Here is a 13,409-nt window from a genome sequence, read left to right on the forward strand (position 1 = left end):
TTATAAAAATGAATTAATCCACTTTTGTTTTCATTTTAAAACTTTGCTAAACAAATGATCCATTTGTCGCCAGTTTATTAAAAGCTTTACTCTTCATTCTTAAGTTTGCTAAAAATGTGTGTCCAAAAGCATGACGGGTAAATTTACTAGAGAAATATAAAAAACTTTACTCTCTGAACAAGTATCCCATATGATACATAGATTTATGTTAAAAGCCAAACTAACATAATTGAAGATAGAGGTCTGATAAAAGAATTTGAGATTTTAAACATATACTTGCCTCATGAACTTCACAAACGCTTGTACACTCTGTCTAGTACTGAAGCTACAATCAGATTCTGGAATGTGTCTCAGGATGAAGCTGGCAACCCATCTTCTCCATGATGCCTACCAGCTCAGATCCTCTATTGACATGACCCTTCTTAATCAAACCATCAAGAATAAGTTTCCAAGCTACTTCATCATAGTTATACCCACAACGAAGCACACTACAAAACACTGCCTTTGCCTTCTCGTTATTCTGTTCATTGAAAAGCCCACATACAAGCAACTTGCATGACTCCAATGCGGGTAAATAACCATGCTCAATCATAGTATCCACCAGCATTGCTGCCTCTCCATACACTTGCAACTCACAGCAACAATTAACAAGAGAATTATAAATATCTTTGCTCGGAGAAATACCTATATCTCTCATATGACCATATAGCATCTGGCCACTTCCAAGTTTCTCTCTTTGCAAAGTCCTGCAATAAGCTCACCATAAGTGTTCATATTGGGAATACAACCATGTCCAATCATCTTCTCAAAGAGCTCTAAAGCAATTTCAAAACCCATTGTCTTCCATATATCAGTAATATTGGAAGAGGAGACATTTGAAATGATATCAAGGCCACTTTCATTACTGTTTGCCTTAACCAACTTTTCATCTGAGAGATGTTTGATTAGAAAGGAATAGGTATGACGAGAAGGCTCACAACCAGCATCAAACATGTGCTTAAATGCACCATCTATTAATCCCATACAGACATATGCACCAATTAAAAATGTGCACGTCAATGAATTTGCAGAAATTCCTTCTTCATTCATCTTAATCATCACCCTCTCGGCTTCATTTATATTGCCTAGCATGCAATATGCATGAATAAATGGGTTGTAAGTAATTACATTCGGTTGGTTACCAGCAGAAACCATCTCTTTGAAAATCGTATGAGCACGGTCAAAGTCACCTTCTTTCAGTGCCTGATTAATTCAAATATTATAATGAGGGACTGTAGGCTACACACCAGTACATCGCATCTTTTCCAAGAACAATGATGCTTCCGATTTTCTTTTCTCTTTGCATAGCCCATCTATCAAGGCACTGAAAGTATATGAGCTTGGCAAACAATCCTCAGTCAGCATTCTACCAAACAAAGCAAGGGCATAATTGATTTTTCCAACCTTGCGGTAAGCATCAATGAAAGCATTAAATATCGCTGTATCTGACTTGATTCTTTTCTCCTTGAGAGAATCAAACAGGGCATGAGCTTCCTCTAATCTCCCCTTTTTACAGAGAGTGTCGATGAGAACACTGTAAGTAATTTGGTCAGGAGCCAAACCACTTTGTTTCATCAAATTTAGTAACCTATAAGCACTATCAAAATGACCTGCTCTACACTGTCCATGGATTAATGAGTTATACGTAACCACATTTGGTGAGAGCTTCCGTTTAAGCATTTCATTAAGCTGCGTCATTGCCTGGTGCACCATATTCCTTTTACAAAACCCATCAATCAATGCATTGGACGTTTGAGCATCTGGACAACAATGATTTGATTCCATTAAGTTAAAAATCTTGGATGCAGCCTCAACCATTCCATCCTTACAATACCCATCAATCAATGTATTGTATGTGACAACATCAGCAACCAATCTTTTCTCCACCATCCTGCTTAGCAACATTCTAGCATCATCAAGCTTATGTTCCTTGCACATGCTATCAATGAACACATTATAAGTATAAATATCTGGTTCATAACCCTTCACTGTCATCTATTTAAATAGATTAAGCGCTTCTAATTTCCTTCTGGATCTACACAGAGCATGAATAAGAACGTTATATGTTCCTGCATCTGGAAAACAATTATCGTCTCCCATGTGAGAGAACAACTTGAAAGCCTCGTCAATCGAATCAGCCTCACAAAGCCCATGTATCAAATAATTATACGAAATCAAGTCTCTCCGACAACCATTATCCGGAATTAGCTTAAAAATCCTGAGAGCGTTACCCACATCCTTATTCCTACAATGCCCCAATATCAAGGAATTGTACGTAAAAGTATCGGGCTGAAACCTGCCTGTGCTATTCTACTGACATACAAGTCAGCCTCAACCACATTGCCCAATTTACAATAAGCAAGCACAATGGCATTAAACGTACTCATATCTGGAGAAATCTTATCGGCCAACATTTCCAAATACACAGTTTTCACATCGTCAATGGGTAAAAATTTAGGCAATGAAATTAGAATCTGGTTGCATGACGAGTGTGAGCTTGAACTGGAGGGGTTCTGGGTTCTTGGGGCCGCCACCGCTGTTCAGCTGGAGCAAAAGGTCGAGCATAAAGCGGGCGTCGGCAGTTGAGCTGCAAGCTTTTATCATCAAAATTCGGAACTTCTGAGCTTCGGCCAACAAGCCATTGGGAATGAGAAGGTTGAGGAGAAATGAGGAGTGGGTGTGGAGGCTGTGCTTGAAGCGACGTGTTCGGGCGATCCAACAGAAGAAGTCAATGGCTATTTTGGGATCGAGCTTGAGGGCAAAGAGGGAGGAGACATGGGATGGGGATATGGAGGGCATTAGTTTTCCGAGAGAAGGGTGTTTCTGCCACTTCGGGGAGGAGAGGACAGCAAAGAGCTCGGAAGAGATGTCGCGTTTGATGGTGCAAGAGAAGGGCATCCGGAGGAAGAGTTGGAGGGTTTGATGGGGGCTGATCACCGCCGTCAGTTTTCTCATCATCATCAAAAATGATTTTGGTAGAGTTTGCTAACAAAGGAGGAGGAGGAAATCAGTAGCTAGGGTTTTGAAATTCATATAAATTTGTATGAAAATTCATATTGGGTTTGAGTTAATTCATACAATTGCAGTCTTGCAGAAATCCTCATATGCAGCTTTATGGAAATCAAAGAAGGCAGAAAAGAGGGGGAAAAAAAAGAAGAGGGACAGAGGTTCATCCTAGAGTAGGCTACAGTGGGTGTAGCTTATTCTCCACCTCCAGTAGTTGTTATTAATCGTTCATTTTATCAATTATCATATAAATATCAATTTTATGGAAAATTAATCAAGACATAGATCGTTTTGATGGTTTAAAAATTAATCAAATCGACAATTTTGGTAAAAATTAAGATTCTAATGATGTAAGAGACGCACTAGTGTAGTGGTTTGACGCACTTGTTCTCTCAGAAAGTCTTGAGATTTATGTAGTGTGTGTGAATTTAGTATGTTATCCCCTCTCATTAGAAAATGTCTTAAAAAGAGATGCTGATGATAAACCCCATCAATTTATTTGATAAATATAAATAGGTTATTTATCGAAATAGTCCCCAATTTTTGCTCCAGTTTCATTTTGGTCCATGAACTAAATTTTTCATTTTAATAATAAGGGTTATTTACCGAAATTAGTCATACCGTCAAAGTTTGTCAATTTTATTATTAAATTAAGGGGTAAAACCTTCCATATAAATTAAAATATCAAGAAAGTAATTTTTTTGGTTGGAAAAAAAAGTAATAAAAAATTAAAGTAAATATTAAAAAAATTATTAGAAATTAAAAACATGAATTTGTCAGTAGATTACTTACTTATTTAACCGATTGATTTTTTCCTTATTACTTAGAGCATTTCCTCTCATTTGCCATGGTAAAAGGTAAGGGATGTCACTATTCATGTGAATAGTATCTACCCTTGCAATTTTTTGTTGGTTTTCCCCACCCATTGCTATGGCAAACCAATGGCAATCACTATTCACATGAGATATGAAGACAGGAATTTTATATAGAGTTTTGGTGTAGGAAGTGAAGAATATGGCTAAGTATTTATTTAAAAAGACTTATGAAATTTTAGGGTTTTTTTTTCCTTTCAATTTTTTGTTATCTAAATTGGTTGTTGACATCAGCATTAGGTAAGCTTGCCCAAGCTTATAGAGCCCACTCCTTGTCCGGGTTGGCCTTCACTGTTGGACTTATTTTTTGGGGGCTAGGGGCCCTTTTGCCCATGTTGGCCTGCACGGGTGGAAGTGCTCTTATTTAAAAAAGTAATAACACCCACCTTCAACGCCCCCATCTCACGACCGGGTGTATTTTTCGGTAAATACGGGGGTTTTTTTTTTTCTCGGATACTTTTTTATTTTTATTTTGAATTTATCTGATTTAAAAATTTTAAATTAATTTAAACAATATATAAATTTTTAAGTCAATTTTAGCAACAAAAAAAAAAAAAAATTGCTATGTGGGGCTTGTTTGATTCTGATTTCTAGTATGAATACGAACCGTGAAAATGTGGCCTATCAATCCTTTAGACCTTCGGAATTTGAAGCTAGAGGGCGTCAGAAAAGTTACCACATGGATAACTGGCTTGTGGCAGCCAAGCGTTCATGGCGACGTTGCTTTTTGATCCTTCGATGTCGGCTCTTCCTATCATTGTGAAGCAGAATTCACCAAGTGTTGGATTGTTCACCCACCAATAGGGAACGTGAGCTGAGTTTAGACCGTCGTAAGTGGACTATAGTAGGTGGCTGGTGAGATTCAATTTTTTTAATTTTCTAAGTTTTATAATAGTTTGCTTTATTTTTTAATATTTTAATTTATATAGATAGTTTTACCCCTCAATTTAACGACAATATTAACAGTTTTTTAACGGTAAGACCATTTTGATATTAAATGAAGAGTTGGAGGACTATTGAAATGAAAATTTTAATTGGTGGACCAAAATAATACTGGAACAAAAGTTAGGGGACCATGTTGATCGAAAATCCTATAAAAAATTAAACCATCTTTAATTTGATTGAATTTTTCTTTTGGACTGAAATGATATTTGAATGGTGATTAAGAAAATGAAAGTTCTCATAATGACATGCATACTCGAGGATCGTTAACAACAATTGGGATTGATAAGGAGGTACACCCAAAAGTGATTGGTGCACGTACCTAAGTATTGAGAGGGAGAAACAAAAAAGGGGAGAGTGATAAAATTGCCCTACAATTAGATTACGTGCATGTCACTGGCCAAATCGAACTAACAAATCTTGGTGGTTAAAGATATACTAAGTTTAGGAGCTCAAGTCCGAGTAAAAGCAATCACAGTTGGAATAAAAATACAATGAAATTTAATTAATCATAGTTATAATCGTCAACTGAAAATCATACCATCTAAAGAAGTATGCAAAGCAAATAAACAAAGATTTCACCAAAAGTGTTGACGTGAGTCTCCTAATTAATCAAAGAGATTTATTTCTTTGATTAATTAAAGGATTTACTTTCCTATTCTATATAGTTGGCAAATCATTGTATAATTAGAAGATACTATCCTAATTTATTAGTCCCGATCTCTTGGACCACAGGAGTCCAAGAGATTGTGGTCACCCACCGTTGGATATTAATCCAATGGTTCAAAAAGGTTTTTTTAAAATGATAGTGCAAGAGTGAGTGAACCGTTGAATTTACATCCAACGGTGAGTGACCACAAATCTCTTGGACCCCTGTAGTCCAAGAGATCAGGACTGCCTAATTTATTACTGTATCTATTTCCTTATAAAGCACTCATGTAAACTCCTATATATTTACTTGTAAAGAAGAATAAAATCTAACCCCAATATTCAAATCATATTCATATTTTAGCAAAAAGTTCGCAAGTTTCCATCGACATCCAACACCATCTTCCAACAGCAAATTGCCCACTTGCCCCACCTGTCGAACGACAATTAACAAAAATCCAAGCCTTGGTACCCTCAAACAAGCTAGTGCCTCACTACAGAACGACAAACACATCCACAAGGCATTAATACCACTCACCCTACCGCTCGATAGGGCCACATTGTACTCACCACCCAAAGGCGAATCAGATAGCACTACTCCGTCACTCCTGAAGCTACCAGCAACCAGTTGTCCCTCTTTTTCAAGTGACAACTCAATAAGAGAGTTGGGGACTAGGGAACTGCCATTGGCAAAATTCGCTAAGTACAGGCTCACCATCTTTGTAGTACCGCTCTTAGTCAGATTGCCAATGAAAAATGCAAGCCCCCAACTAAGAAGTTAATTCTCAATCGGAAATTTGGGGGACTTCTGTTTATACCATATGTGACTGACCGTTATGCCCACAATCCCACATCAAAAGAATAGCCCAAGGTCTTACTTTTGCTATTCATTCTTGAAAATTCCATTGTGACTGCCAAAGGGGCCACAAGACTGAAGGCATTCACACGATTAGAGCATCTTCGAGGGATATGTTAAATACCAAATATCAAATTTAAATTTGATGGCTGATGTGGCAATTTGACATCTTATACGGCTTTACACTCCACCCGATATGTCAAATTAAATTATTATTTTATTACATTTTAGTGTTGGTTTATTTTTAATTAAAAAGAAAAGAAAAGAAAAAATAATAAAATATTCATTTGACATCTTGCTTTTGGGATGTCAAAAATAACATCTCAACCTCCAGCCTTCATTCCACATCAGCTTTGACATATCAGTTGGAGTGATGTGAGATGTTATTTCTAGCCGTTAAATGTCTATGTGTCACTTTTGATACATCGGTTGGAGATGCTCTTAACCTCAGCTTTAATTTGGGTTTGAGTTTTGAGTTAGTGAGTTGTGGGAGACGCTTTCTTTTGTAAACCTGCATATATAGGAGAAAGAAAGGGAGTCATCATAGGAAATTATCTTTCACTTTGCATGAATTTCATTCATTACGTAGGCATGTATTGGTTTATATATAAATAAATAAGGAAAGTAGAACTTAGCTGCCTTTTTTGCTATGAGCTTTTTACTACTAATAAAAAAGCACAACAAAAGCTAAAAGTTGTTATAAAACTAGAATAATCAGTTGATGAGAAGTACCACTGCAATATTGGGAGTGGGATTATATTTCTCTTTGTAGTGTTTACACTGACAGAATTTCTCCTCAGATAGACTCCACTCTTTCTCTTCTCTCTGACTCCCACTCTTTCTCTTTCTCTCTTCCGTTCTTTCTTTCCTCACTCTTTCTTCTCTTCTCTTTGGTGTGTATTACAAGTGAATGAGCAAGCCTATTTATAGGCAAAGTAAAAGGCTTCTAATGGAGACATAATGATTTCTCCCCAACATTATAATTTCATCTTTTGACTAATCATCCCACTTCTAACACCATCATTCTTCTTTATGTGGGCTTCACCAATATTATTTACAACACTCCCCCTTGAAGACCACATGTCCCTAGATTGGTTGCCTCATTAAAACCTTGCTTGGAAAAACCCAGTGGAAAAAAAACCTAAGCGAAGGAAAAAGAGTACAACTTTATTTGGGACATAAGGGTAATGCGCTCATGTTGCCTCGTTAAAACCTTGCTAGGAAAAACCCGGTGGGAAAAAAAAAAACCCTAGTCGAAGGAAAAAGAGTACAACGCGCATATGTCCTGTGTTAGAGGACTCTTGAATGCTCCCCCTGATTTTGCATGCTCCAACTTGATTTCTTGCAGAGTTGTCGTAATCCGATGCCATGCACTAACTTTTGGAATGTACATTTCGGCAATGATTTAGTGAAGAGATCTGCCAGGTTATCGCTTGAGCGGATTTGTCTGACTTTGATTTCTTGACTCTTCTGGAGCTCGTGTGTATAGAAAAACTTTGGTGATATGTGCTTAGTCCTGTCACCCTTGATATACCCTCCTGTGATCTGAGCAATACAAGCTGCATTGTCCTCATTCAGGATTGTTGGAGTGTCTGTTGCTGAGGGTAGGGCACACGTGCTTCGGATGTGATGGATCACCGACCTTAACCAAACGCATTCACGACTGGCTTCATGGAGGGCAAGTATTTCTGAGTGATTGGAAGATGTGGCCACTAGTGTTTGTTTCGTTGAGCGCCATGAGATTGCAGTTCCTCCGCATGTAAATACATACCCAGTCTGTGATCGTCCTTGATGTGGATCAGAGAGATATCCTGCATCTGCATAACCAACAATACTCTGGGAACTGGTCGATTCACTGGAATAGAATAAGCCCATGTCTGTTGTCCCACGAAGGTATCGTAGAACATGTTTGATGCCGGTCCAATGTCGCTTTGTTGGAGCAGAACTGTACCTTGCTAACAGATTTACTGAAAATGATATGTCTGGTCTGGTACATTGTGCCAGGTACAATAAAGCACCTATTGCACTAAGATATGGTACTTCTGGACCAAGGACCATTTCATCATCCCCTTTTGGACGATATGGGTCTTTCTTAGTGTCAAGCGATCGAACGACCATTGGAGTGCTAAGTGGATGGGCTTTATCCATGCCAAACCGTTTCAATACCTTTTCAGTATAATTTGATTGATGCACCAAAATTCCATTAGCACTATGCTCAATCTGCAAGCCAAGACAATATTTTGTCTTTCCAAGGTCTTTCATCTCAAATTCACGTTTGAGATAATCAGCAGTCTTTTGAAGCTCTTCAGAAGTTCCAATCAGGTTCATGTCGTCGACATATACTGCCACTATCGCAAATCCAGACTCTGATTTCTTAATAAACACACATGGGCAAATAGGATCATTTGTGTATCCTTCCTTCAGTAAATACTTACTGAGGCGATTGTACCACATTCGTCCAGATTGTTTTAGCCCATATAATGATCTTCTCAATTTAACTGAGAACATGCCCCGTGGTTTATTTCTGGCTGCTTCAGGCAGCTTGAATCCTTCTGGAACTTTCATGTATATATCTGTATCCAATTCTCCATACAGATATGCAGTAATGACATCCATGAGTCTCATTTCAAGTTTTTCCGAAACCGCCAAACTTATTAAGTAACGGAATGTAATTGTGTCCATTACTGGAGAGTACGTTTTCACATAATCAATTCCAGGCCTTTGTGAAAAACCTTGCGCAACGAGTCGCGCTTTATACCTTGAGATCTCATTTTTCTCATTGCGCTTTCTTGTAAATACCCACTTGTAACCTACAGGGTTCACATTGGGCGGAGTTGGAATAATATGTCCAAAAACACTTGGGCCAATCTTGCCTCTGTGTACATTCATTAATAGAGCGTGGCTCAATATCATCATCTTTTATGATCTCAGCAGCCACTGAGAATGCAAATATATCATCGATGATCATCTCATTTCTACTCCACAATTCATCAGTGGACGCATAATTTATGGAGATTTCTTGACTTTCAGGTACAGTTGCCACTCCAGGGGCACTTGTCTCACCAACGACGTTTTCCTTTTCAGGAAGTACCTGTCCCTCTTTGGGGGCATTTGAATTATGAATTGTGGGCTCTCTATTTATTTCATTTGGATTCATTTTGTCCATCAACTTCCTCTTTCGAGGAACTGAATCCTTTGAGCCTAGTGGTCTGCCACGCTTCAGGCGTGCAACAGATGAACCATTTGCTGGCACATTGCCTTGTCCATTATGGACATCAATCCGTGCGGGTGCATTTGCAGCTGGGATATGAGATTTCGTCACCTTTGCTGCATCATTAAATGCATCTGGCATCTGATTTGCAATACTTTGGAGGTGAACGATCCTTCTCACTTCGTTTTCGCATTGAGCAGTATGAGGATCGAGATGAGACAATGTGGATACATTCCATGATAATTCATGTCGTTTTTCAGGAATGAGTTTGCCTTGTTCTTTAGACACAGATTTTTCTCCACCTAATGATGGGAAGATTGTCTCATCAAAATGGCAATCCGCAAACCGTGCGGTAAAAATATCACCCGTCAGGGGTTCCAGATATCTGATGATAGATGGTGACTCAAAACCAACATAAATTCCCAATTTGCGTTGAGGGCCCATCTTAGTACGTTGCGGTGGTGCAATGGGCACATATACCGCACACCCAAAAATTCTCAAATGTGAAATGTTTGGTTGATTCCCCAATACGAGTTGTATTGGAGAATATTGATTGTTGGCGACGGGCCTCAATCGCACAAGTGATGCTGCATGTAAAATGACATATCCCCAAGCAGAAACTGGCAACTTTGTTTTCATTAGCAAAGTGCGTGCTATCAACTGAAGGCGCTTAATTAAAGCTTCTGCCAAGCCATTTTGAGTATGCACATGGGGAACAGGGTGTTCAATGTCAATGCCTAGTGACATGCAGTAGTCATCAAAAGTTTGAGATGTAAATTCACCAGCATTATCGAGTCTGATTGACTTAATGGGATAATTTGGGAATTGGGCTCGTAATTTAATTATCTGAGCCAAAAGTCTAGCAAATGCCATATTCCGAGTAGACAAAAGACAAACATGTGACCATCGAGTTGATGCGTCCACCAAGACCATAAAGTACCGAAATGGTCCACATGGGGGATGAATAGGTCCACAAATGTCCCCTTGAATTCTCTGCAAAAATGATGGAGACTCAACATCAGCCTTCGGTTGTGATGTTCTGATCACCAATTTCCCTTGTGAACAAGCTTGGCAAAAGATGTCACTTGATAACATAATGTGTTTAGTCAACAAGGGATGTCCTTTAGAGTTGGTGATGATTCTACGCATCATGGTGGATCCAGGATGACCCAACCTGTCATGCCAAAGCTTAAAAGCATTTGAGTCATGGACTCTTGGTCCATGACACTATGTGCCTCAATTGTCCGTATGGTTGTATAATACAACCCTGATGAGAGCGCACAAAGCCTCTCCAGTATACGCTTTTGGGTATCACTGGAGGTAATACAAAGATATTCCATGTTTTTCTCTTTCTTTGTTTCAACATGGTAGTCATTCAAACGTATATCTTTGAAACTCAACAGATTCCTTCTGGAGTTAGATGAATACAAAGCATCTGGAATGGACAGTATTGTTCCATTTGGTAACATAATTTGGGCTATCCCTGAGCCTTCAATCAGATCTGCATGACCTGATATGGTTGTTACCTTTGCTTTTGTAAGCATTAATTTTGAGAAATACTTCCGATCTTGAAGGATCGTATGAGTAGTCGCGCTGTCTGCGAGACAAATATCTTTGCCATAACCTTTGTTTTGAGGGCATCCATAATTTACATCCATGCCTTCAAATAAGCACACACACACACTGTAATCAATAAAGAAGAAAACATTACCACTTTTATTGGATGAAAAATTAAACAACACTCCATCTAATACAAATAGTACATTAAGGAATTTAATCTAATTCGGACTCAGAAGCTTCATTCCCTTTTTCAGTAACAAAGTCAGAAACATCCAGATGCGTCTTGTTTAGCTGACGCGATATTTCTGATGAGCCATCTGTGGCTGGTGGAGCATGATCAATATAATTTATCTCCACTTTCCTGTTCTTAAGTGAAGCTTGATAGAGATCCGCCAAATGCTTGGGCGTACGACATGCGCGCACCCAGTGTCCCTTTGCACCACATCTGTGACAAGTGCTTTCAACATTTCTAGGCACATGGCTCATCTGTGCCTTTCCCTTATTACGGGATGTATTTTTGCCATTCGTGGATGGACCGCTTCTTGGACCGAAACCCTCTGAACGAGCACCACGATCTTTTCTGCTTCCTTGCCAGCGGCCACGCTTGCCCCCTCGCCCACGTTTGTGGATACTACCACGAGATGAAGTGGCATTCACTTCCTGAGATGCAGCATTTATTTCAGGAAGTGGTGCTGAGCCTGTTGGGCGAGATTGGTGATTCTTTAATAAGAGCTCATTATTCTGCTCTGCTAACAATAGGCAGGATACAAGTTCCGAGTACTTCTTGAAACCGCTATGTCTGTATTGCTGCTGAAGAAGGACATTTGAAGCATGAAAAGTGCTCAGAGTTTTTTCGAGCATATCCTCCTCAGATATATCTTCCCCACATAGCCTCATTAATGAGGTAATTCTGTGCATAGCAGAGTTATACTCGGACACTGACTTGAAATCTTGAAATCTCAAGTGAGTCCATTCGTATCTAGCTCTTGGGAGAGTCACCATCCTCTGGTGATCGTATCTTTCACCTAGAGCTTTCCATAGAACCAACGGTTCATCAACCACCACATATTCGCTCTTCAGCGCTTCATGGATGTGGCGGCGAAGAAAGATCATGGCCTTCGCATTCTCTTCAGGCGAAGCATCATTCTCATCTACAATTGTTTGTCCGAGGCCATTGGCTCGTAGATGAATTTTGGCATCCAGGACCCATGATAAATAGTTGTCCCCGGAAAGGTCCAAGGCAGCAAACTCTAGTTTTGCCAAATTTGCCATCCGAAACTTTAGGCTCGAGATCTGGGACATTAAGCCACTTATTAATAGGAATTTCAGGACCTCATTATTCAGGTATATTAATTGATGATAAAAATAAAGTGCTATGAATTTGCTGGTATGGACGATAAACCCGCACCATACCTTAAATAAAATTAAATGTGCGGTAAAGTAAATTCATAAAGTAAATTGCTTGCTGTATGGACGTTAATTCCGCACCATACTTTAAATAAAAGGAAATATAAAGTATGAGGGTTAATTCCACATCATACTTTTAATAAAAGTAAATGTGCAGTAAAGTAAATTCATAAAGTATGAGGGTTAATTCCACATCATACTTTTAATAAAAGTAAATGTACAGTAAAGTAAATTCATAAAGTATGAGGGTTAATTCCACATCATACTTTTAATAAAAGTAAATGTACAGTAAAGTAAATTCATAAAGTATGAGGGTTAATTCCACATCATACTTTAAGTAAGAGTAAATGTGCTTGTATGGGCACTAATTCTGCTCCATACTTTTAAATAAAATAAATGTGGGGATAAAAACCTTCACCTGAGAGCTTCTCGTGCTGATAACGTGTTATAAAACTAGAATAATCAGTTGATGAGAAGTACCACTGCAATATTGGGAGTGGGATTATATTTCTCTTTGTAGTGTTTACACTGACAGAATTTCTCCTCAGATAGACTCCACTCTTTCTCTTTTCTCTGACTCCCACTCTTTCTCTTTCTCTCTTCCGTTCTTTCTTTCCTCACTCTTTCTTCTCTTCTCTTTGGTGTGTATTACAAGTGAATGAGCAAGCCTATTTATAGGCAAAGTAAAAGGCTTCTAATGGAGACATAATGATTTCTCCCCAACATTATAATTTCATCTTTTGACTAATCATCCCACTTCTAACACCATCATTTCTTCTTTATGTGGGCTTCACCAATATTATTTACAACAAAAGTGATGTATTTTCGCTTATGTTATAAATAATATGGTGGAGCCCACATGTTGGAA

The 13,409-nt window shown here is 38.6% G+C and overlaps 1 pseudogene; it reads right to left on the reverse strand.

The window, feature by feature from the left end:
• LOC18781153 lies at positions 237–3,059 on the reverse strand (annotated as a pseudogene).

The sequence above is a fragment of the Prunus persica genome, chromosome G4 (genome assembly GCF_000346465.2).
Source record: "Prunus persica cultivar Lovell chromosome G4, Prunus_persica_NCBIv2, whole genome shotgun sequence".
Lineage (NCBI taxonomy): Eukaryota > Viridiplantae > Streptophyta > Magnoliopsida > Rosales > Rosaceae > Prunus > Prunus persica.